The sequence below is a fragment of the Sciurus vulgaris genome (assembly GCF_902686455.1).
Source record: "Sciurus vulgaris genome assembly, chromosome: 2".
NCBI lineage: Eukaryota > Metazoa > Chordata > Mammalia > Rodentia > Sciuridae > Sciurus > Sciurus vulgaris.
Window position 1 is genome coordinate 12,896,983 of NC_136462.1, and position 26,487 is coordinate 12,923,469.

Here is a 26,487-nt window from a genome sequence, read left to right on the forward strand (position 1 = left end):
CCAGTGGCCAGAGTCTGAAGCCTGCATGCTAGTCTTGGCTTGCCCACTCAGCTGTAAAACGGCTATAGTAACATCTGTTCAACTACCTCAAAGGGTGGTTTTGGCGTTCAAATGAAACCATGTAGTTAACTGTGTTCTGAAAACTGTAAGGTGCTTCATAAATATAAGGTGTTTTTGTTGCTCCAACGCTGAAATTATTGCAGACTCCCAAACGAGGGTTATCTAAGGAAGAGCGATTAGGCTTTCCCAGGTGCGAATTGTAAGCTTTCCTAAGTACTGACCTGTGTTTGTTGGGAGGATCTTGAGGGGAAACTTCGGTGCCTTTAAGATCTGGGACTGGGACCTAGGGCCCCCTGCCCATGCTAGGTAAGCGTTCTACCGCTGAGTTACACCACTAAGATTTTTTTTTTTTTTTGTATATATTATACAAATTAACAAGGTGGTGCCTGTAAAGAGACCACGCAGACAAGTGCTTAAGAAACACTGCCAAGAAGCAGCCGCCGAAGCGCCAAGTCTGTCAGGGTACTTTTCCACGGAATCGCGGTTCCCTTTGAGAATGATGCATCATGCCAGATCACTCCAAGGATGTCGGTCGCCGAGCGGAAACATGAACTGATAGACCCGATCGTCCAGTGACGCAGTTATTATAATTCCATTCTGATGCACTTGATAACGTGCCACAGTCCCTGGACAAGCAAGATGCTACAACAAGCTGCATGTTCCGGATGACCTGTCTATCACCCAACTCCCAGGCAACTAGCAAGAATAAGCGCGCGCACTCGGCTCCCAAGGCTCTGGCCCCACGAACGCGCTTCCCCAGTGCTCCCCGCCCCCGACTCAGGCGCAGGCGCCGACGTCGGATCACGTGACCCAGACGCGCCGACAGCGGGGCGGGCGGGGTCGAGTAGGCTCCGCAGCGCCGCGCAGGCGCCCCAGGGCCGCGCCGAGCCGAGCCCCTCCTGCTCCCTGGAGGAGTCAAAATGGCGGCCTGGGGAACCTGGAGCAGTCCCGGAGCCTGAGCCACTGACAGGAGAGGAGAGGGCGGCGGCGGCAGGGGGAGGATGGCCGCGGGTGCTGGCGCCGGTGTGGACGGTGGTGCTGGGGGTGGCGGCGGCGGAGGCGACGGCAGCGGTCCCAGCAGCAGCAGCGGGAGGAGCCTCCGGGGTGAGTGTCCCTCAGTCTCTGAAGCTGTGGAGCGCGGGGCGTCCGGGCGAGGAAGGGGCTCTTTCTGGGCGTGGGGCCCCGGGGCTGGGGCCGCGCCGCCGCGGGAGGCGCTGGGGCGGGGAAGTCCGTCTGGGCCCGCGGCGCGCCGGCGCCGGACTGGCCGGTCCCTGTGCGCTCCAAGGGGCGGGCCGGGCAGCGCGCCGCCGTCCCGGGGCAGAGGCTCGAGGTGTGGCGCTCCGGACGGGCGGGTGGCCCGAGGTGGCCGCGGCGACCGGCTCGGCTTTGGGCTCGGGCTCTGGGCTCCGAGGGGCGGGACCCGCCGCTCCCAGGACACGGGGAAACCGCTCCCGAGCCTCGGGCGTCCGTTTACGCCGAACGGGGCAGCGACCTCCGGGGGTGGGCGTGAGGGCGGCCGGCCTGAGTTTGGAGAGGCGAGCAGGCCTTCCTCGGGCCGGCTGGTCTCAGGGGGCGAAGTTGGGTTGTCCGGTCAGCTACTGGTGGGGTGGGGGTAAAACTGGAGCTGAGCTTTGACAGGTAGGGAAACAATACAGACCGTCTGATAATGGAGAGGAGGCTGTGCTCTTTGGCGTACAGACCCGGCAGAAGCTGCCTTTTTCAGGGCCGAATCGTTTGCTGGGCCGTTTACTGCCTTACCGCCCCCAGGAAGAGAACTTTCTCACCGATTTTGGAGAAACTCTGGAATGTTGTTTCCGCTTTGAACTACAATAGCACCCCTTGACATACCAGCACAGATAATAAGTACTCTGAAGTAGGCCTACGGTAGTTCACAGGAGCCTGTTATCTTTACCAGCACACTGTTTCCTCTACTGAAAACATCGTTTACTACGGCGAGGAGGCTTCCCCCACCCTCCAGAATTACTTGGCTTTTTCAGCAGAATCTTTTGTCTCTGAATAGCATCCACATCTTTCATGTTGCTGAAATAAGTTGTTTTCTTCCTGAAATGTGGACGAGAGATTTGAAATTCTTTGTAAGAATCAGACATTTAACAGCAGCTACGATTAGACTTGATTTGAAATTTTGGAGTCAGAAAAACCTTTAGAGATCTGGTTTGTTCTGTTTTAAAACTGGGACTCTAGGCCCAGAGAGGTGATTGAGTTGCTTTGGGTCTTACAGCTGGAAGGAGCAAGATCAAAACTAGAATCCAGGCTTCTCTGCGAGCCATTTAGAGAACTCTTCTCTACACCGCTGAGCTCAGTCTTCATTGATTGAATTCTTCACCACCACTACCAGTTCTTTCCTAGGTCTCTGTGCATTAAAGTTGAAAGCAGAAATGAGAGCTCTCTCTGATTCTGATCTTAAATAACCGATGAGGATCCCCCCACCTGAATTTAGTAAAAATGGAGTGACATTTAATTTGGAGTTTTCGTAGGCCCATGACTACATTTTCATCCAAATCTAGCATGGCTCCTCTGCATGAATTTAGTAAAGCCTACAGGTCAATATTCTGTCCACAAAACCTAACTAGTGTATTGTTCTGTGTCCCAACACCAGCATTTAAGCAAGTTCTTTGTCTCAGACTCTTAATTTGGGGATTTAAAATACCTATGGTTGTTTATACTACCTACTTCTTGTCTTGTTGGACCACAGCAATTTTATTTATAGTGTGTTACAGGCTAACCTTCAGAATTAAAATAAAACCAAATGATTCCGATTTCATATTCTAGTTGCTGAAACACATCCAAAATTACACAGGTGGTGATTTTTGAAAATCTCCTTTGTGGTTTGCATTACATTAGCTCTATGGGATGAAAGAAAGGAGTATAATATGTAGACTTTGCCCTCAGATTCTTGTTGGAAAGATAAGATGTACCCACATAAATCTAGAAGACAGCCTAGTTCTACTAATACAGAGTGCTGTGGGTGTTCAGGGTCGAGGAAGATTGAGGTTTCAGGAGTATAAAGAACTTCCTGGAAGGATCACAGGTTCAGAGCCAGCCCCAGCAACTTAGTGAGCCCCTGTCTCATAATTTAAAAAAAAAAAAAAGACTGGGAATGTAGATCAGTGGTTAAATGTCTCTGGGTTCAATCCCTGGTACCATTAAAAAAAAAAAAAAAAAAAAAGTGGGGGGAGAACTTCCTGGAACACTTGAGACTTAAACTAGCAGATGAAAATTTATAGAGAGGTTAGAGCAGTTACTTTGTGAGGGGTAAAACCCGACTATAAATTGAAGATTAGTTTTGGGGAGGGGAATAGAGGGAAACTAAGATGAATTTCCTTTGGAGAATATTTTTCTTGGAAGATTATCTGCTTGTAGAGGGGTTTGAATGCTGAATTGAGATTTGGATTTTTATTCCCTTGTGCAAGGTATAGAGAACCTTTGAAAGTTTGGAGACCAGAGATTAATGTGATAACCTGCAAAGTGAACCTGTCAATGATCTGCAGGTTGAGTTAGAATGAGGAGAGAATGGAATTAACTGGGGAAGACAATAGCTGGCTGTCGAATTACTTACCTATGAGTAGATGAGATCCTAAACTAGGGTAAAGTCAGTGGGAAGGATTGTATAGTGAGTATTTGTGTGTGCACACGTGAGTACTTTGGCAAAACACATAACAATTTACCATCTTAGCCACTGAAAGTTGTACAGTTCTATGGCATTTACACATTCACATCACTATGCAACCATTACCGTCATTCATCTGCAAAACCCTTTTTTTAAAAATTTTGTGCATGGGGCTAAGCATGGGCTCTACGACTGAATTATACTTCCAGCCCCCATCTACAGGCTTCTTTCTATCTTAAACTGAAATATCTGTACTCTTTAAACATTTTGTGACTCCTAGCCCCCGACAACCACCATTCTAACCTCTACTCTAGGTATCACATGTAAGTGGAATCATGGAATCATGAGTATTTGTCCTTTTGTGATTGGTTTATTTAACATCACTTCTTCAAGTTCCATCCATGTTGTACCATGTATCAGAATTTCCTTTTGGGGGGTGGGGGTACTGGGAATTGAACCCAGGAACACTTAACCACTGAGCTACATCCACAGCCCTTTTATATATTTTATTTAGAGACAGGGTCTTGGTGAGTTGCTTAGCGCCTGGCTAAGTTGCTGAGGCTGGCTTTGAACTCCTTATCCTCCTGCCTCAGCCTCCAGAGACTCCGGGATTATAGGCATGCACCACCACACCCAACTCCTTCCCTTTTAAGGATGAATGATATACACTACATTTTATTTTTCCATTTGCCCATTGAGGACACTTGAATTGCTTTTACCGTAGTGTATTATGCTGCTATAAACATGGGTATAAAAATACCTGTTCAAGACCCTGTTTTAGCTGGGCACGGTGGCACACGCCTGTAATATCAGTGGCTTGGGAGGCTAGGCAGGAGGATGGTGAGTTCAAAGCCAGCCTTATCTACTTAGCGAGACCTTATCTCTAAATAAAATATATAAAAAAAAGGGCTAGGGATGTGGCTCGGTGATTAAGTGCCCCTAGGTTCAATCCCGGGTACCAAAAACAACAACAACAAAAAACCCCAACCAACAGAAGACCCTGTTTTCATTTCTCTGGGGTATAATTCCAGGGAAGTTTTACCATTCCTACCTCTAGCCACATGGTGGCCAACTCTCTCTTTTTTTTGTTTTCCTTTTTGATAAGCCATTCTAATGAGTGTGAAGTGGTATCTAACTACGGTTTTGATCTGCATTTCAGTAATGGTTAGTGGTGCTGAGCATCTTTTCATGTATTTATTACTTTATTGTATATCTCCTTTGGAAAAATAATTTTTTGCCCATTTTAAAATCACATTGTTTAGTTGTTATTGTTGTAGGAATTCTTTGTCTTTTCTGAGTTTCAGTCCATTATCAGATATGATTTGCAGCAGATGTTTTCTTCTAATCTATGGGTTGCCTTTTTACCATCTTCTGATGTGCAAAAGTTTTTAATTTTGGCAAGTCCTACTTCTTAGTTTTTCTTTTGTTGTTTATGCTTTTGGTGTCGTATCCAAGAAATCATTGCCAAATCCAATGTCATGAAGCTTTTCCCTTTTGTTTTCTTTTAAGAGTTTTATAGTTGTAGGCCTTCCATTTAGATCTATATGTATGGATATCAAGTACACCCAATACTGTTTATTTTTAAAAAAAAAGTTTTCCAATTGAATGGTCTTGGCATACTTATTGAAAATCTTTTGAAGGTCTGGAGGTGTTGCTCAGTGGTAGTGCATTTGCCTGGCATATGCTAGGACCTGGTTCAATCTCTAGCATTAAAAAAAAAAAAAAAAAAAAGATGAAGAAGAAAGGACAGTCATTTGACCATAAGTGCAAGGGCTTATTTCTGAGATCTCTGTTCTGTTGCACTGATCTGTATGTCTGTCTGTATACCAAAACCACACTTTTAATTACTGTGGCATTATATAAATATTCAAATTATTAAGTGCGAGACCTGCACTTTGCTCTTCTTTTTTAAGATTGTTTTGCTATTTGGGAATCCCTTGATATACCATATGAATTATAAGATACCTTTTTTTTAGTTCTAAAAAAAATGCTATTGGGATTTTGTTAGGAATTAAATATGTAGATTTCGTTGGGTAGTATTAGCATTTAAATATTATTAAATATTCCAGTGCATCAACCCTGGATGTCTTTCCATTTATTTGTGTTTTTAACTTTACCATCTTTTTTTTAATATTTATTTGTTTGTTTGTTTATTTATTTATTTATTTTTTGAGTGCTGGGTATCAAACCCAGGGCCTTGTGCTCACAAGGCAAGCACTCTACCGACTGAGCTAACTCCCCAGCCACCTAACTTTACCATCTTGCTTTTCTCTTTACACCATACTAATTTTCTACATCATTTTCATTTTAGGACATGTACTGCCCAAAGCAAGTACCTTCAGTGACGTTTTATGAAACGTTTTCAGTAGAAGGTTTTTTTTTTTTTTTTTTGCAGTGCTGGGGAAGTAGAAGAGTTTTTAATCTCCTTGGTTAAGTTTCTTATTTTGTTAATTTTTAATGCCGTTGTAAATAGGACTATTTTCTTAATTTTTCTTTTGGATTGTTTATTGTGTTTAAGAACTCTTTTTTTCTGTTTTTTTTTTGTATCCTGCAGCTTTGCTGAATTTGTTTATTAGTTCTAACAATTTTTTGTGGAATCTTTAGTGTTCTTACATATAAAATCATGTATTCTATAAACAATTAATTTACTACTTCCTTTCTAATTTGGATGCCTTTTATTTCTTTTTCCTTCCCTGATTGCTCAGCTAGGATTTGCAGTACTGTGTTGACTTGAAGTGATTAAAACAGGCACTTTGGCTTGTTCCATAGAGGGAAGCTTTTCCATCTTTTTACCATTGATGATGTTAGCATGAGTTTTTCATGTATGACGTTTATTAGTTGAAACACTTTTCTTATATTCAGGATTCATTGAGTGTTTGAAAAAATCATTTGTGGGTACTGAAAGAGAGCTTCTTGCTTGGTGAATAAGAAAATCTGGTGTCATTGGCAGAATGATATCTTCTTACCAAGTTGATTTGATTTTTTTTTTTTTAAACACATTTTCAACCCTGTTTTGCTGAAGGAAAATACTGTAGTTATTCAGTGGGGAAGACTGATATTAACCAAATAGTCATACAGATGTATGCCTGAGTAACTCCAGTTCACCTTTGCTTATAACAGTGTTCATCTAGTACACCATGAGTACTAGAGTATTGAGTATTGAGTCAAGAAGAAGACCAGTAAATTAAAAAGCATATAGTTTGTTTCTTTAATGGAAAAAATGCCTATTTTAAACCATATATCTTCCCTATTAACCCACTCTTGGTACAGTGGTAATAAAGCAAAGTCAAACTTACCCATTCTGGATCAAAATAGTCACCTTAGAAAGTGACTTTTTCTAAAACAGGTATCTTTTTTAAAGTGAGTTTTTCCGTAAGTTGATGCAAGTAGAAGTCAGCTATCAGAATGCAACATTTCAAAGGGAGATGATTTAGAAGAAACTTTTCTAGTGCTTCCTGACTCCAAGTTTATAATGAAACACAAACATTCTGTACTTAATTTATTTGCAAAGCACTGAACAAATATTCAATGCAAGTTTTAGTGGTTTTAGTTTTTTTTATTTTAAAACATCTAAGTCTATAAATTTGACGTTTCAAACTGAGCCCGATATTCTTATTATCTCAAATAAACTTTAGAAACATAGTGCTCTAACTTTTAAAAATTACTCTGAAGTCCATGTCACAATATGACATTATATGAACTAGAATAAATAGTAATCACTTTAACACAGAAAAATCCTTTAAGCTACAGGATTCAAAACAGTTTTCTTTTTCGATCATTCTTGGGATTTTTAGCTATAATTGTGATATAATAGAACACTGGCCTGGAATTAGACCTCCATTCAGTTTGTGAATGTAGGTTGACCTATCTAAAGCCTAATTTCCTCACCTGTTAAATAGGTATAGAAATGTCTTTCTTAGCTTTTTCCACCTTGTATTTTTTTATTCCATCTTTTTCCTCTCCTTTACAGTAACCTTACTACTCTGGACTATTTATTGAACAGCCTATCAGCTGAGTCTCTGCCACTCTCCCTCTGAATATTCTTTGTGTTGCTACCAGAGCCCAGTTGGAGCATGTTACTTCTCTACTTTAAAAACTTGTTAACTTCCTGTTGTGTGTGGGATAAAGTCCAAACTCAAAATTTGTAAATGGAGTCCAACCCTAGCTTTTCTATCACTCAAGCCACACAAAACTCTTTCTTATTCCCTGTGTTGTGTTTTCCATGTTTATCCCAGTACTTGGAATTTGCTTTGTTCTTTGTCATCAGCTCTTTGACTGCCTATCTAGTATCTATTTTCCTAACAGAAATATGCATTTGTTCACACACAGGAGGTTTGGAGAAGGTGATTCATTACCAACTCCAGGGGTTGATTTTTGACCAATTAGCTCATGGCATTTTCTTGTTAACTGTTATTTGTCTCAGCAATTTGAAGGGGAAAAGTCATCATTTATGGGGGAAAGACTTGTTTCCCTTCTTGTTTAAGAACAAGACAACATAAGGCCCTTATTGCTCCTGACAGCTGTGACCACGGGAATTTTCCCTGAAGATGACAGAGCAGAGAGGTTGAAGGAATCTGGGTCCTTGATAACATTATTCAGTCACATACTGTAGTGAGTTTGGAGTCTTCCCTACAAGACTTCTCATGAAAGATAAATTTCTTATTGATTATGCCAGTTCTTTGGAATTGTTTGCCATCGGATCTGGCAGTTACAGTGCCTTTTATTCTTCAAAATCTCATTGATTCCTTTACCAGTTGTTTTTTCAGCCTGTTGGTACTTTGGACCTGTCTTATAGGCCATATTGCGATATATTATAATCACTTGCTTGTATGTCTGATCCCTCTACATGACTGTATTCTTTGAACTACAGGATGTACTACAGTATCTGGTGCATAATAGATATATACTAAGTCCATTGTTAGGATGAAATAATAACATGAAAGAGTGCTGCATAAGCAATTTTAAAATGAACATGAGGTACGTTATTGTCTTTAAAGTGGAAATGGAGAAATCAGTTAAACCTGGCATTGTTCTTGGCTCACCCTTCATTATTGTCCAGACAGTTCCTCTTAGATAAAAAATTTGAGCTGCCTCTGACCATTGTCCCTTATGGAAGGAGTGGTAATGAATTGTGCTATTATTGTGCTATTTTTCTCCCTTCCTCCTTTAAGGATTTTTTCTTTTCTTTTAACCACTATTGAACCCAGGGGCACTAAACTACTAAGCTACATACCCAGCCCTATTTTTTTTTTTTTTTTTTTTTTTTGAGTTAAAGACTCACTAAATTGTTGAGACTGGCTTTGAATTTGTGATCTCATGCCTCAGCCTCCCGGCCTCTGGGATTATAGGTGTGAGCCATTGAGCCCAGCTAGGGGAATTCTGTATGCCAGAAGTAACTTCAAATATAATGTGTCATCTTAAAAATTATAGGTAAAATTTTTGATTGACATAATGTACATATTTATGAGGTACAATGTGATGTTTATATACAATGTGATTTATATATACATTGGATAGTATGTGTCTTTTTCTCCCATGTTTTGAAATTATATTGAGTCTATTTTAACCGGGATTCCTTGTGAATTATTTGTTAGAGAAGAATTCTATAATATGCTTTATAAGATGTAATTATTCTTGTCTTAAACTTTGCAAAAATACATTTTGCTTGCTTGAGACTAGACATGAGAATTTTCTTGTAGGCAAAGAGCTTTGTGGCAGAACTAGATAAGTGTGTAGCAAATGTTAGTAATGGCTAATGACAGAGAACTCTCATTATAGCCTTAATTATAGTCATAGTTCTGTCACATGGTTCAGCAACAATGTCTGACAAGAGCGGAAGGATGGAAAAGGAGAGTTAACATTTGTAGGCTCTGCGCACTTCACCATGTTTAATCAAATAACTTTCATAGTAATTTTTAAAACAACAAAGTTATTTTTAAAACAAGGAAAAGGGGAATTAGAATATACCTTTTAGAAATCTGTAATGTATTGTGGATGATTGTGAAAAGATCTGTTATATTTGTCTATGAACATCTACTTATTAGGTTTTTACTTTTACTAAGGCACAGTTAATGCTATTCCATATGCCTTAGTTTCCACATCTGTAAAAGGAGTAGTATTACTCTCCTCTAGGTTTCTCATTTGACTAAATAAGGTGATCTTTGTAAAAAGATTTAATGTGACACATGGAACACGATACCTAGACATTTCCTTTTTGTCCTTCACCTTTACAAAATTATGCAAATGTCTTAATGCTGTTAGGATTTTAGATTTTGAGGGATCGAGCCAAGATCTCTGCTGTATTTTGCATGTATTCTTCATCTGAGGGCTTATTCTTTCTTTTTCTTTCTTTTTTTTTTTTTTTTTTTTTTTTTTTTTTTTTTTAGCCATGTATAAGATAAATTCCAGTGCCTCACACATGCTAGTCAGGCATGCTATCACTAACCTATGCCCCCAGCATTGTTGATTTTTAAATAACAAAAAGATTGTCCAATGCAATAAAAAAAAAAGATTGTCACTTAATTCAAGCAGTAGTATTAATTTAAAAAACAAAACAAAACAACTCTTCCGAGTCCTTGTCATGGAACATATGACTCATGTCTAAGTACTGCTGTATCCCCTGCATGCTGTACTCTATATGGAATTCTTTTATTTCCTCACAGTAACAGGTTTTGTTCTGTCCTTGGGCCCTCACATAGTTTCCTCTGCTGTTTGGAACATTGTTTTGGCATCCCATTACCAAAAAAAGGGAAAAGTTCAAATTTGTTATTATCAATCTTAGGTATCACCTCAGATGTCATTTTCTCAAAAACACTATAAACTGGGCATTTTTATTATCAGACACAAGGAAAATATTTTCCCAAGATCATATAATTTAGAAATGGCTGAGCCAGATCCCAGCTAGGCAGTTTGGTTCCAGAGTTCATCTGTACTCATCTGCACTTTCCCTTATAATCACCTGTTTATTGATTAGCCCCATTAGATTTTAAACACTTTTAAAAACAAAAATTAGACTTGTCCTGTTTATATCCCCTTTTGCATAGCATATAATAGGCATTCATAAAATATTTAAATGAATCAATAAATCCTTTATTTGAGAGCAGAAAGACTGGTGGGTTTTTGTTTGTTTAGTCCAGAGATTGAACCCAGGGGCACTTAACCACTGAGCCCCATCCCCAGTCCTTTTCATATATATATATATATATATATATATTTAGTAGTAGGTGGACACAATACCTTTATTTTTATGTGGTGCTAAGGGTCGAACCCAAGGCCTCCTGCATGCTAGGCTGGCGCTCTACCACTGAACCATAACCCCAGGCCCCCCAGCCCTTTTTTATATTTTTATTTTGAATAGGGTCTCACTGAGTTGCTTAGGGCCTCACTAAGTTGCTGAGGCTGGCTTTGAACGCACAATCTTCCTGTCTCCACCTCTCAAACTGCTGCAATTACAGGTGTACAACGCCATGCCTACATTTTGTTTGTAGAATCTTTTTCTTTTAGCAGAGGCGGTGGGGCGGGGGTCTCATTATGTTGCCCACATTAGCCCAGATCTCCTGAGCAAGTAGTCCTCCTGCCTAAGCTTCCGATACAGCTAGGACTACAGGTGTATCAGTCAGTAGTCTTTCCATGATTATTTATGACACCAAGTCAAATTTTTATGATCAGTTGGATTATGATTTTTGAAATAAATGTATCATCCACCATAGTGTTAACCCCATTTTTATGTAATCACTTTTAACTCCTTTTTCCCCTATGTAACATTATCACCTTGCAACTTGGTGTTTCAAGCTGGGCATGGTGGTGAACTCCTGTAATACCACCAACTCAGAAGGCTGAAGGCAACTTAGTGAGGTCCTAAGCAACTTAGCAAGACCCGGTCTCAAAATAAAAAGGGTTAGGGATGTGGTTCAGGGGTTAAGTGCCCCTGAGTTCAATGCTTAGTACCAGAAAACAAACCAACCAACCTGTTGTTTTGTAGGCCTCCTTTTCCCATTGTCCCTCTGTGAACTACTAAATCACAGGTCATTTGTGATAAGTTTCCAAAGGGCACAAAGGAAATGTTATAAAATTAAGTGGATGGACTCTGATCATTAATATCTGTTAACCTCCAAACCACCCTCTCTCCTCTGCCATCAGTACTGGGGATTGAACTCAGTGGTGCTTTACCACTGACCTACATCTCCAGTCCTTTTGTTTTTTATTTTGAGACAATGTCTCACTAAATTGCCCACTCTGGCTTCATATTTGCAGTCTTCTGGCCTTAACCTCCTGGGTTACTGGAATCATAGGCATGCACCACCACACCTTCTAATGGATATGATTTCTGTGTGTTCATAGAATTCTTTTTTAAAAAAAAGTCATATTTATTGGTAAGTAGCATAATAGCATTGTCTTTACTCCTTCCTTTCTTCCCTCCCTTCAAATAAAGCCTGGAAACTGCTTCTAGCATCATGCTGTAATTCTCAATCAAGTCGCCAGAAGTCTTCCTCCACCAGGCATGTTCTTTCTTTACCAAAGGTTGCTTCTTTGGTTCATATCTCTCTCTAGCTCTTGCTCTCTTCTGCATCCCTAACTCTGTGGTACAGGGTTCTTGGCCTTAGCACTATTGATATTTTGGGTCAAATAATTCTTTGTTGTGGGTGACTACCTCTTGCCTTAGCATCATCCTTGACCTTGAGCCATTAGGTGCCAGTAGCACCCCTGTCCCCAATTGTAACAACCAAAAATGTCTCCAGACATTTTAAAATATCCATGGGGAGCAAGGTCATCCCATTTGAAAATGACAGTATAACCATATCATTTATATTCGGTTGCTAATTTGTTTTAATATCTTCCTTTCCCTCACACATATCTTCTCAAAGTTCCACATCTACTATTGTCTTACATCTCTGTACCTTTTTGCAGTCATACTTCTAAAAAGGAACCAAAACATCTCTCTCCAAATCAAGTTTTTACTTCCAGTTGTTTCCTCCCTTGAATTGTATGAAAATACCTTCTTCTGATTTACCTTTCTGACTGCTACATTTTGTTTCTTGATCAACTGTACTAGAAGAACAATAGCATTGTCTTTGCTCCTTTCATCCCTTCCTTCATCCCTCCTTCCTTCCATCCCTTTCTTTTTATCTTCTGGGATCTGGCTGTGTTGCCCAGTTTGGCCTAAAACTCATCCACCTCAGCGGATTTTGCAGGTGTATGTCGCCATACCCAGGTGAGTCTTTCTTTCTTTCTTTCTTTCTTTTTTTTTCTTTTTTTCTTTTGGTCTCTAATCAACTCTCAAGCTTTCCATTCTTGCCTTGTTTCCTTGTATTCACATTTTTTTTTTAAATTTAACTTTATTGTAACAGAACATGAGGTCTACACTCTTTATAACAAAACTTTTAAGCATACAATACATTATTATTGACTGGGTACAGTTTTGTACAGCAGATCTAGAGTTTATTCTTGTTTTCCTGAAACTTTGTTGACTAGAAATTCCTCATTTCCCCCACTCCTGCCCCTGACAGTTACCACTCCACTTTGATTATTTGAATTTGACTGTTGTAGTCACTAATCAGTCTGCGTAGTGACCAGGCCTAGATAGATATCTCACATAGATGGATTTATATAATATTTGTCTTTCTGTGACTGCCTTATTTCACTTAGCATAAGGTCTTAAAATTTAATCTGTTTTCAAATGTTTCCATCTTTAAGGCTGAATAGTATTCTATTATAAGTATATACCACATTTTCTTTGCCCATCTGTTAATGTACATTTAGGTTGTTTCCACATCTTGACTGTTGTGATACCTGTTCTTAAACTGTTCTATTGAAAATGCCTTTAGGGGCTAGGGTTGTAGCTCAGTGGTAGAGTGCTTGCCTAGCACATGTGAATTCATGGCACTGAATTTGATCCTCAGCACCACATAATAAATAACTAAAGATATTGTGTCCACCTGCAACTAAAAAAAAAAAAAAAAAATCTGTTAAAAAATGCCTCTATCTTCACCTCTTCATGTTTAAATTTTGACATTGTTTAAGGATCAACTCAAACCAGCACAGTGACTCACACATGAAATACATTCTGTAAGCGATTCTTTTTTTTTTTTTTTTTGGTCAAAACTAACAATACCTATTTAAGTGTCTTGCCCTTAGATGGTCTTCACATAGTTGTTGAAGAAAGAACAAGTTAGTAGCAGTAGAGCAAAAAGGATTTAGTAAAAACAATGATGACCTGAGAGTTTGTTAAAGGTAAGAGAAAAAGGAAAAATGAATAAAATTCAAAACTTAAAAAGAAATTCTTTATACACTCTCCTTTATTAGCTTCTGATATGGGCCTTTCCTGATTTCATTCTCTATTTCTAATACCTTGTTTATTAATAAAGAACTGTTATGAGCCAGATACTCTCAAGGGTCCTTGGAACATGTACTTACTGAAATAAGGCACCATTCTAGTACCCTTGGGAATTTAGTCTGTTGAGGACATAGAAATTTTAATAACTTGCCCTCACAGGGTGACAAGTATTAAAATTGAACTGTGTCTAAAACTTTGTGGTAGCACAGAGGAAAGGGATAAATTCTCAGCTTGAACTAAACCCTGTTTATGTGCTATTTCTTATATGCAGTGTGTCTGGGTCACTACCTACCTTGGTTAGTGTTTTCCACATTTTCCTTTGCTGACTTTTCTTCCTTTTCAGTCCTCAGATTATCAGCATTTCCTGTGGCCTACCACTTAGAACTTCAGTGTTCTTTCTTTAGGAAATAGATTTGGTTTCAAGGCTTTATCTGGAACTTTGAAATTTGTACTAGCTCTAACAAAAAAATATGTATGTGGAAATAATATTCATACCAAGAAATACATTAAACACTTAAATTTAACTAACTTTTAATAACAGTATTTTAAACTGTTACAACACTACGCTGTCAATGAGAGAACATGGTAAGCATTCTAAAAGTCCCCCTCATGCCCCTTCCCAATCACAGCCATCTTCTTCCTTCTTTTAAAGGTAACCAATATTCTGATATTTATTTATTTATTTATTTATTTATTTATTTATTTATTTATTTATTTATTTATTTATTTTGGGAGGGTGACTGGAGATTGAACTCGGGGCACTCAACCACTGAATCACATCCCCAACCCTATTTTGTATGTTATTTAGAGACAGGGTCTCATGGAGTTGCTTAGTGCCTCCCTTTTGCTGAGGCTCGCTTTGAATTTGAGATCCTCTTGCCTCAGCCTCATCCTCCCAAGCTGCTGGGATTACAGGTGTGGGCCACCTTACCCAGACCTGATTTGTAATTTTACAAAAATAGTTATATCCTGAATCCGGATCATAGAAATAGAGGAAGATATTTCATGCTATACCATTTTGTGTTGAAATAACCAAGGCCAAATCCAGGGTTGGGATTCATTGGGAGGAGTCAGTATGGAGTTAAGTATGACTCATACTTAAGAGTTATTAGAAGAGCAAAGGGATACAAAGGGAGAAGGCATAGGGCAAAATGCAGAGGAAACTGTAGGTCAGGGTCACACAGGACACATTCAGTTCTTCTGACCAGGCACATGATAAGCTGTATGAAGTGTTGTCTACCAGGGAAATTCATTAGCACCTTAGTGGACTGTTTTTTATTGTGTTCTGTGTAAGATCCCAGAAACCACTCTGGATGCAGGAACTCACATAAGAGAGTTTATTAAGCAAACAGGCAGAGTGTCTCCCTGCAGGGTAAGAGAAAATGAGAGGAAAAGAGAGAGAGAATGCATGCGTGCAAGAGAGAGTGAAAGCCAGGAGGAGAGAGAGAGAAAATGGCGGGGCAGCCATTCTTAAGCAGTCCAATTCCGTGGGCTAACAGGTGACCAATAATGGAGAAGGATACCTGCAAGCTGACTGATGAACCAATAGCTAGCTAGGATGTTCGCAGATGTAAATTGGGAGGCGGGGAAATGACTGCAGCCTAAAGGGTGGAGGAGCAACTTCATATTATATTATATTATTCTGGTCACAGGGCACCTTCTGCCTAACTTCAAGGCTTCCAAAAGGAAAGCAGGTATTCAGCATACACCTATTGCTTGCCCATACTGTTTAGGCACCGTAATTCACCCTTATCATATAGGAAATGGTGAGAACACTCAAAATCCATCCACATTCCCAGAGAATTGCCAGGGCCGACCTTGCAAGCAGGCCTTTCTAAGCATAGCAGTCTTAGGCCGGCTTTGCTGTCTCTGTTCTACACAGTACTTTAAAACAAAATTTTAAATAAAACAAACAATTTTTATATAATTTTCTTTTAAAAATGTAGCCTCATTAGCTCAGTGCATACCTTTCTTACTTTATACCTTAACTTCTATATTACGATTGAACATATTCCATGGAGCACCATACATGACTAGTATTGGTTTTTTTTCTCATAAGGGTTTCCACAGTTAATTTTGCAATGGCTGCAGGAATTCACTTAACCTGGCTTCTGCCTCTGTCCTGCCGTATCTCACGTTCTTCCCTCCACCCTCTGCTTACTCTGCACCAGTCACCTTGACTTTCTATTTCTAACATTTGCTAAACTGGTTTGCCCTGCTGGGTACAGTAGCACACCTCTTTAATCCCAGTGATCAGGAGGCTATGGATAATAAGTTCAGGGCCAACCTGGGCAACTTAGCAAGTCCCTGTGTCAAAATAAAGAATAAAAGGGGCTGGGGAAGGGCTGGTAGAGCACTGTGGTGTGTGAAGGGTGACTGGTTTACTGTACCTTAACTCCTCAGCATCACACATCCGTCAGTAAATCATCTCTGTTCATTCTTTCTGATAGCAGTCCATACTTTCCATGGTATTTGTTCCAGTGTTTGGCTTCATTTATGTATTGTTTAAATGTTCATTTCTCTCACTTGACTGTAGGAACATAAAAACCAAGACTTACTATTCACCACTGTAGCCCCTGGCACTCAGCACAGGGCTGGACACATAGTTGCTACTCATATATTCGTTTAATGAATGATGCTATAAAACTAGACCAAAGTAAGTGATTTTCCCAAATTCACCAGGATTCCTTTTTTTTTGTTTTCTTTTTGGGAGTTGTTTTTTGTTTGTTTTTTTGCTCATGAACAGGAGGAAGGATTTGTGGGTAGGAGTTTGTACTTATTCTCTATTCTTAATTAACTTATATTTTAGGAGAATTAATTTGATGTTGGTTTGCTAGATGAATTAGTTTGGGAGTAAAGACTGAGTTTGATTTTTTTTTTTTTTTAACACTGAAATAAGTAATAATAACTTGGTCTAAGTTGTTTGCATTGGGATTGGTGAACTAGGTTGTTGTAGAGGAGACAGTTTTGATCCTGATTGCCTAGGATGTCAACAAAAATAAGACATTTATATGGGGGAACTGATTGAGTTTCCTTTTCTACCTTTATCTTTCATACATTTATAGAAAGCCTAGTGTGTATCAGGTGCTTTAAAAAAATCATCCTAGGGTATTGGTATGTTGAATTTGAGCTTTTGGTAATACATCAGAGATTAATATCCTGCTGGAAATTTAAGATTGGAGATTGATAGATGAAGTGAGGCTGGAATTGTATATTTTCAACTAATTTTTTTAATTTTCTTTTTCTTTCTTTCTTTTTTTTTTTTTTTTTTCAATGCTAGGGATCAAACAAGGTTGTGGCAGGCATTCCATCACTGAATTTATCCCTGGCTCAAGTAATTTATTCTTTTAGTAGTAATGCCAATGATGTCGATTCATAGGAAAGTGTAGAGAGGAAATAGTAAAGACCACATCAAGAACATAGCATTGGGACAGCCCATGTTTTGGTAATGAAAGGAAAAGGAGTCATAAAGGGAGAAACTGTGACATATGGTATCCTGAGGGAAGTAATTGTTTTGAGAAAAGTAGTAATTCTTAATATCATGAAGACATCAAAGAAGGAAAAACTAGGGAGAAACATTCAGTTTGGCAAGTTTCATTAGGAAAGGTTTGCAAATTAACATCTTCAGCTTCATTTAAAAGGGATTAAGGTGTAGGGTGTTGAGAAGTGAATGCCAGAATATATATGTTATTTTTAAGAAATGGGTGATAAAAGAAAGGAGAGGACTGTAATAATACAGATGTTGATGTAGAAGGAATACTTGTTTGACTTTAGGTTTTGGGGGGCTTTGGGGGGCTGGGTGGGATACCCGGGATTGAATCCAGAGGGTGTGAACCACTGAGCCATATCCCCAGCCCTTTAATATTTTATTTAGAGACAGGGGCATGCTGAATTGTTTAGTTGCTGAGGCTGGCTTTGAACTCAAAATCCTCTTGCCTCAGACTCCTGAGTTGCTGGGATTAGAGGTGTGTGCCCTTGAGTGGGGCTTGATTCAATCTTAACCAGTGAAGTTGGAAATGAAGTTATCTGCTGAGGGAGGTAAATGAGCAAAAGACTGAAAAAAATTTGGAATAGCTATGGAAGGAAATTCAAAAATAGTTAAATGAGATTTTAAGATCTAATGCAAATAGTGGCCATCTCTCTAATACAAAAATTGAAGCTTAATTATGAATTTGATAAAATCTGAATTATCTATATAGGTGATTTCTCAATTTTCCACAGCAAAATTATGATCCTTTTACCATTTTGAGTGTGAAATGTCCCTCCATCTGCTAATTAGTGTGTTAAGAGAAAGCACAAATTTTTTACTATTATATTCATGCATTCAGCAAAGTTTGTTGCGTACTTGCTATATGCACCACACAAAGTTCTGGCTCTGTAGATACAATGGTGAAAAAAAACCAAAAAAGTCCTGACTTGTATAGTTTATGGTGGAGAAAGGAAAAGGAAGAACAGAAAATAAGAAGGTGGTAATCCCAAGATGGTTCCTGGCTCAACTTCCCACAGATCATTGAGTCTCACTGAGTTGTCCATGCAGACCTCAATGTTGTGATCTTCTAGTTCCCAAGTAGCTGGAACTACAGATTTCCTAAGGGTGGAGATGCTGTCTTATTTTTTGTGTGTCTGCAGTATGCCAGGCATGATGGTTAGGTTAAAATTGTTCACTAAGTCTGTTGATGTCAATTTCCGACCCTTGTAAGTAGGGATCTTCTAGGAAATAGCTTCAGATACTTCTACATTCTCATTCTATTCCATGGGGACAGGTGGTAGGTGAAAAGGACTTCTCAATTATCAACACGTTCACCTCTGTACATGAATTACAGTGCTGAATTCCTATCAAGTTTTGTCAGATTTCTTAAGGATGGAGTTGGCTTTGAAACTGTAGTATCTGAAATAGTGCTACCTATGTAGAAATTGTTCATCAAATACTGTTGATGTGAAGGTTGGACAGTGAAAAAAATCTTCCAGCAAAATACAACATGCCCATTTTCACCGTTTCTTTATAGAAGTGCAGATTTGTGAGGGATTTCGTGGTATATATCTTGCATCCACATGGCCTTTTATTCAACTCATCTCCCACCACTTACTAGCTGAACATGTTATTCTCATGTAATTAATTACTTCTGCCTCAGTTTAAATCATGAGTAAAAGGAGATTGGATAGTACTTTTCTGCTATTACTGGAGTCTGCTTGACCTATAGGAAGCACTATAGGAGTGTTAGTTATTGGTTTATTATTTGTCACTATCTAACCTTGGCTTGGGAGATTTAATTAGTATATTAAAGATTTCTTAGCTTAGAGAAGAAACTCTTATCATAAGATTGGCCTTGTTTGTCCAATTTTAATTCTTGGATATTGGTAGTATTATAGTTTTAGGGGTGTGTGTGTGGTTTTTTTTCCCCCACTTTCTAATTTCTCCAGCAATACATTTAGATATTTTTACATTCACAAGTCCTTCCAGGAAAGTACATAGACAGCTGGTAGGGCCTCCTTCTCATTTATCTGTAGTAATAAATGCCACATTTTGTTTTCATTTTTTCCCAGATGTATGTACTAGAGAAAATAGTCCCACCATTTTGTTAGTGCTGGGGCATCTTTTACATAAAATGTCCCTTACAAATTATTCAGTCAAGTCTAAAAGATGTTTAGCTGCTGGGCAGTAAGAACCACATCAAGTGTCCTTCAGTTAATCTTTCATGTATATCCAGAAATGTGTGGGTACATTGTGACATCACATTGAATAACACCCTTCACTTATCTGCTAAGCTTCTGGCAGCCTCAGCTTACATGAACATTTGCAAAGTTAAATAAAACTTTTAAAGTTAAAGTTAAGTAAAACTTTTTAAAAAATCAGATGAAAATAATATGAACCCTGCTGTGCTCAGTGGCACACCTCTGGAATCCCAGTGACTGGGGAGACTAAGGCAGAAAGATTACAAGTTCAAGGCCAACCTCAGCAACCTGGCAAAGCCCTGTCTCAAAATAGAAAGGGGTGGGGATGTGGCTCATGATTAAGTGCCCCTGGGTTCAGTCCTTGGTACCAAAAAATATATAGTTAAAATAATTTGAATCCCTGAGGTATAGTTACGACAAAGTACTTTACCACTACTTGGCATAGTGTTTTTTTCATCTGACCCTCGTCGGTCTTTATGTATTTTCTATTTTGTAATCAGAGAACAGAAAGACATTAACAAAATCTTAGGGAAAGCAGTTTAGAAATGGTTTGGGTAGTACTCTAAAGGTCAGGCCTATTGATGACTGAAGAAATACCTGTTGTACAAATGACAGAGGAAGAGCTGTCAGTGAAGCACAGAGGTCTCAGGAAGTTCATTGGAGGACAAGCTGAACATCATGCATTTCTGTGGCTACTCAAAGCATCCTCCAGGTATTTAGGAAATCTATCCATCTCATTTCCCAGCAACACCAGATAATTGAGTTATAATCATATTTAGGTTTTAATAAAAATGTTTAAAATGGTACACCTAAGCAAGAATAATTGTGCTATAAACTAATATGAGCTTTCTGCTCTGATTAGTGTTTATCCTCTTAATCTAACTTGGAGATTATAACACAAATTAAAAGAATTTTATCAAATATTGTCCTGACTCCTTACATATTTACATATAAATTTGTTTTCTGATACAGAAATGTTTATGGCAAGAAACATGAAACCTGGAAGTTGAAAAGGGAGAAGACTGACAATATTGACTATTTAAAAAACTAAACATTTATAACAAAAGCCGTAATAGTTTTAACAGGTTAATTTGAATGTTCTCTTGATATTTTCACCTTAATATAGAAAGTGTTGCAAATCGATAAAAAGAACAGCCAGATAGAAAAAAATGGACAAAAATTATAAAGCGATAAAGGGACTAATGAGATTCGATGTCCCAAATACTGAATAATTTAAATAACAATGGCATCATTTTTCATCTGTCAGATTGCAGAAGTTAGTAATGCCTAGCATTTTGTACATTTTCACAAAAGGTGCTAGAAGTATAAATTGTACCTTTTCTGACAGTGCATCTCAGAACTAGAAATATAGATGCCTTTTAATCTAGTAATCATACTTTTTGAAATTTATTCTAATAAGGTTGAATGGGCAAAGATGTAACAGCATTGTGACACTGTAATATTGAAAAATTGGATATGACCCTCTTTAGATTTGGTTATGTAAATTATGACATGTATACATAATGTAGTTCTTTTAGGCATCTGTTAATTTTTTCGAAATGTTTTTTACTTGTTGAGGGACCTTTATTTTGTTTGTTTTTGTTTATTTATTTATATGCTGTGCTGAGATTCTGACCCAGGGCCTCACACATGCTAGGCAAGCACTCCACCACTGAGCCCAAGCCCCAGCCCATCATCTATTTAGTTTTGAAAGACAGTCTCACCATATTGCTCAGGCTGGTCTTGAATTCCTGAGCTCAGGTGATTCTCTTACCTCAGCCTCCTGCGTGTTGGGATTACATGTGTATGCCTTAGAATATTTAAAAGGTAAAGTAAAAATTTTTATGTGGCAATGTTCCCTCAAAGCTGATATACTGTACTTTTTACGGAACTCTCTGTAATATATCCTATTTAAAACTGTTTAAAGTTGTGTTAAAAACCCTATAAAAGTAGAAATCAGATTGCTACAAGTTATCTTTTTGGGGAGAGTGGATTTTAGGGAATTACCTTTCTCTTTAAACAACGAACATGTTCTTGTAAATGAGGTTAAGGAAAAATTAAGATTCTGAGGTTGATGGAGAAGAGAACACTTAGCAGATATGCTCTTTGTATATTGTGATCTGTTCTGTAACCTTTAAATTTTTCTTAAGACTCGAGAACAAGTCCCAACTTTTCAAACTCTATTAATGGAAGGCAAAAACATTTCCTTAAGGGTGACCATATATATTGACATTCTAATTTTAAATCTTAATATACATCTGAATGCACAATAGTTTTTCAAGTTTAGTACTTAATACAAATTTAGTTTTCATAAATGAGAAAATAGCTACATGTACCACTCTCAATTATTTACCCGAAGCAATCAAAGCTGGCATGTCTTCATTTATCTCAACAGATAAGTTATGGAATCAGCCTAGCTGCTCATCAGTGGATGAATGGATAAAGAAAATGTGGTCCACAATGGAATAATAGTATTTCAACCTTTCGAAGGATGAAATTTTGTCATTTGCAGGAAAGTGAATGAAATTGGAGATCATCATATTAAAGGAAGTCAGTCAGACTCATAGAAGGTGTTGCTGTTTTCTCTTGTGGAATCTGGGCAGCAGGGAAAACAACATGAAAGTAGCAGTAGGACTGTCAGAAAAGGGGAAGAGGACCACGCAGGGTGAAGGGTTACAGAAGATAATAGGGAGGGAGGATGTGATCAAAGCATGTTTATGCATATGTGGAACTCTCACAGTGAAACTCATTATTTGGTACAATTAATATGTGCTAATGATTATAATTACTTTAAAAACAACAGTTTAAAACTTTCTAATAAATTGAATAACTTTTAATGATTCTTTTATTGATATGGGTTTTCTTACCCTCTTTAAGAATTATTATCTACAAGACTTCCTTAGTGACAGTTCCTAGGTTATTCATAACTCTTTGAAGATTTTCTTTTCCAAATGGACCCACCATTTGACCCAGCTATTCCACTCCTTGGTTTATACCCAAAGGACTTAAAATCAGCATAATACAGTGATGCAGCCACATCAGTGTTCGTAGCAGCTGAATTCACAATAGCTGAATTCACTTGTGGAACCAACCTAGATGCCCTTCAATTGACGAATGGATAAACAAACTGTGGTTTAATGTACAGATTGGAATATTACTCAGCCATAAAGAAGAATAAAATTATGGCATTTGCTGGTAAATGGATGAAGTTGGAAAATATCATGCTAAGTGAAATAGGCCAAGCCCAAAAAACCAAAGGCTGAATGTTTTCTCTGATAAGTGCATGACGATATATAACGAGGGAAGCTGGTGGAGGGAAGAGAAGAATGAAGGAACTTTGGATGGTATATAGAAAAATGGGGTGGGAGTGTGGGGGACAGAAAGATAGTAGGATGAAACAGACAGTATTACCCTATGTATATGTATGATTACATGAATGGTGTGAATCTACTTTGTGTACAGTAAATCAAAATGCAGTGTGTAAAAATAAAAAAGATTTTAATAATAAAAAAAGGAAAGAAAAAGATTTTCTTTTCCAAATCATGTAGGCAGCTGAGAGAATGAATTTTAGACCAGGCTCAATATGTTCATAGCGAGTATCTTTTCCATAACCTGGCTAGAGTGCTTGGTTAGCATGCATGGGACTTTGGTGTTCCATCACCAGCACCACAAGACATTTAAAAAATTGTAACTAGAAATACTAAGAAAACACTAAGAATATGTGATTTTATTTTTTTAAAAAGTCCATCAGGGTACTAGGGTTGTGGCTCATTGATTGGTAGGGAGCTCACCCAGCACTTGTGAGGCCCTGGGTTTGATCCTTAGCACCATGGACAAATAAAATAAAGGTATTGTGTTACCTACAACTAAAATATACATATATCTTAAAAGTCAATCAAAAATTCAGATACCTCCTGCCCCATAATTAAATTGACTTTTCACTAAAGCCAAAATTCTAAACCATGCTTATCTCCTCATATCTCTTGTGTTCTTTCTTTCATTTTTTTAGTTTGAAAAATTCTTAGTTACACCTAAAGACTGTTGCATAGATTAGTGTGATGTATTTTAATCTTCTTTTAAAAATGCATTTTTAATAGGGGGGGAAAGGTGTCATTGGGACATATATTTTGAATAATAGGAAATATTAGAAAAAACCCACATGGGAATAAGATTCTTTGAAGAAAATTCAAAGTCTTCATTTGCAGTAATACAATGGTATTTTACAGAAAAATGTCAACTTAAAAAAAAGTTTCAGGGCTGGGAGGGTAGCCCAGTGATAGAGCATGTGCTTAGGATGCATGAAGTCCTGGTTCAATCCGCAACACCTCCCCCCCAATATACATATTTTATTCTTTAATGTGAATAAAATGTTTTCCAACATGATTTTTTTCTTTCTTTTTTTTTTTTTTTTGGTGGAAGGTGGGGAAGGGAAAAGACTATTCTTTTACATGATCTTGAGTGACAGCTACAGACCCTTACACTCTTATTTATAATTTGAAATCTCAGAAGTTTCAAAATCCGTTTCGGGGGTAGAATGGGGGTACCCATTTGATGGAAGACATTGACATGGCCTGAATTGACTTGGCAGCAAAACCTAACCTAAAATAACATAGCTTTGTCTAAATATATTTCATATATTTTACTATAAAAAATTAATTTGATCATAGGGTACTGTGCCAGATCTCACTGGAAGTGTTTTTATAGTACACAGAAAATGTTCCATATACATATTGTTTTTTATTGGTTCTTTTTAGTTATACATGACAATAAGATTCATTTTGACATAATTATAAAAGCAATAGAATATAATTTGTTCTTATTCAGTCCCCAGTGCTTCGTCTTCTCTTCTCTTCCCTCCCCCGTTCCCTTCCTTCTACTTTCCTGATCTTTCTGCTATTTAATAGTATTTTTTAAATTAGTGTCTTGTGGATGTACATGATAATGAAATTTACTGGTATATTATGTGTACATGGGAAAGTTAGATCGAATTTCATTGCACTGTCTTTTCCTATCCCATCCCTCCCCTTCATTCCCCTTTGTCTACTCCACCACTCTTTCTTCTATTGTTTTTTTAATTCCCCACTCTCCTTATTTTGGACTAGCTTCCACATATCAGAGAAAACATTCTGTATTTGACTTTGGGGACTGGCTTATTTCATTTCCTATGATAGTCTCCAGTTCCATCAGTTAACCAGCAAATGCTGTAAAGTCATTCTTCTTTATGGCTGAATAATACTTCATTGTGTATATACCATGTTTTTCACTTTTTTTTTTTTTTTTTTTTTTGCGGTGCTGGGGATCGAACCCAGGGCCTTGTGCTTGCAAGGTAAGCACTCTGCCGACTGAGCTATCTCCCCAGCCCACCACCCCACCATGTTTTTATCCATTCATTTGTTGAAGGGCACCTAGGTTGTCTCCATAGCTTGGCTGTTATTGTACTGCTGTAAACATCGAAGAGATGCATCACTGTAGTATGCTGACTTTAAATTTTTTTTATATATATACTGAGGAGTAGGGTAATTGGGTCATAGGAGGGGTTCCAGTTTTAGTCTTTTGAGGAATCTTCATACTGCTTTCCAGAGTGGCTGCACTAATTTTCAGTCCCCACCAACAATGTACGAGTGTACCTTTGTCCCCACATCCTCAACAACATTTATTGTTGTATTCTTTTTTTTTTTTTTATTGTAAACAAATGGGATACATGTTGCCTCTCTGTTTGTACATGGTGCAAAGGCATACCATTTGTGTAATCATAAATCCACATACAGTAATGTTGTTTGATTCATTGTTATTTTTTCCCCTCCCCCCCCACCCCTCCCACCCCTCTTTACCCTCTATACAGTACTTTCTTCCTCCATACTTGCCCCCCTCCCTAACCCTAACTCTAACCCTAACACTAACCCTTCCCTCCCCCCCATTGTTGTATTCTTGATAATAGCGATTCTGACTGGAGCAAGATGGACTGTCAGTGTAATTTTAATTTGCATTTCTCTAATTGCTAGAAAAGTTGAACACATACATTTGTTGACCTTTTGTATTTCTTCTTTTGAGAAGTGTCTGTTTAGTTCCATTGCCCATTTATTGATTATTTGGTTGTTTTTATTTTGTTTTGGTGTTAAATTTTTTTAGTTCTTTATATATCCTGGGTATTAATGCCCCATCTGAGGAGCAGGTGGCAAAAATTTTCTCCCATTCTGTTGGCTTTCTCTTCACACTCTTGTTTCTTTTGCTGTGAAGAAACTTTTTAAAAATTTTTTTAAAATTATAAATGGACACAATACCATTATTTTTGTGTGGTGCTGAGAATTGAACCCAGTGCCTCACATGTGCTAGGCAAGCTCTCTGCAACTGAACTACACCCCCAGCCCTGTCAAGAAGTTTTTAAATTTGATGTCATTCCATTCCATTTATTTATTTATTTATTTATTTTAATCTTACTTCTCATGCTTTAGGAGCCTTGTTAAGGAAGTTGGTTCCTGAGCCAACATACATGTTAGAGTATTGGGTCTACATTTTTTTCTAGGAGTTGCAGGGTTTCTGGTCAAATTCCTAGGTCTTTGATCCACTTTGAGTTTTGGGCAGAGTGAGGGATAGGGATTAAATTTCATTCTGCTACATATGGATTTCCAGCTTTCCTAGCACCTTTTGTTAAAAAGGCTATCTTTTCTCCAATATATATTTTTGGCACCTTCGTCTAGTATGAGATAATTTTATTTATATGAGTTTGTCTCTGTGTCTTTATTCCATTGGTCCTCATACCTTTTTTGGTGCCAGTACCATGCTGTTTTTGTTA

The 26,487-nt window shown here is 38.1% G+C and overlaps 1 protein-coding gene across 1 annotated transcript in view; it reads left to right on the forward strand.

Moving 5' to 3' along the window:
* Positions 1-928: 928 nt before the first annotated feature.
* The window catches only part of BTBD7 (BTB domain containing 7), a 103,388-nt gene continuing 77,829 nt past the window's right edge, over positions 929-26,487 (forward strand). The window contains exon 1 of the mRNA XM_079127620.1: positions 929-1,164. The gene's annotated coding sequence lies outside the window, so the exon portion shown is untranslated. The remainder of the gene's footprint in view (positions 1,165-26,487) is intronic.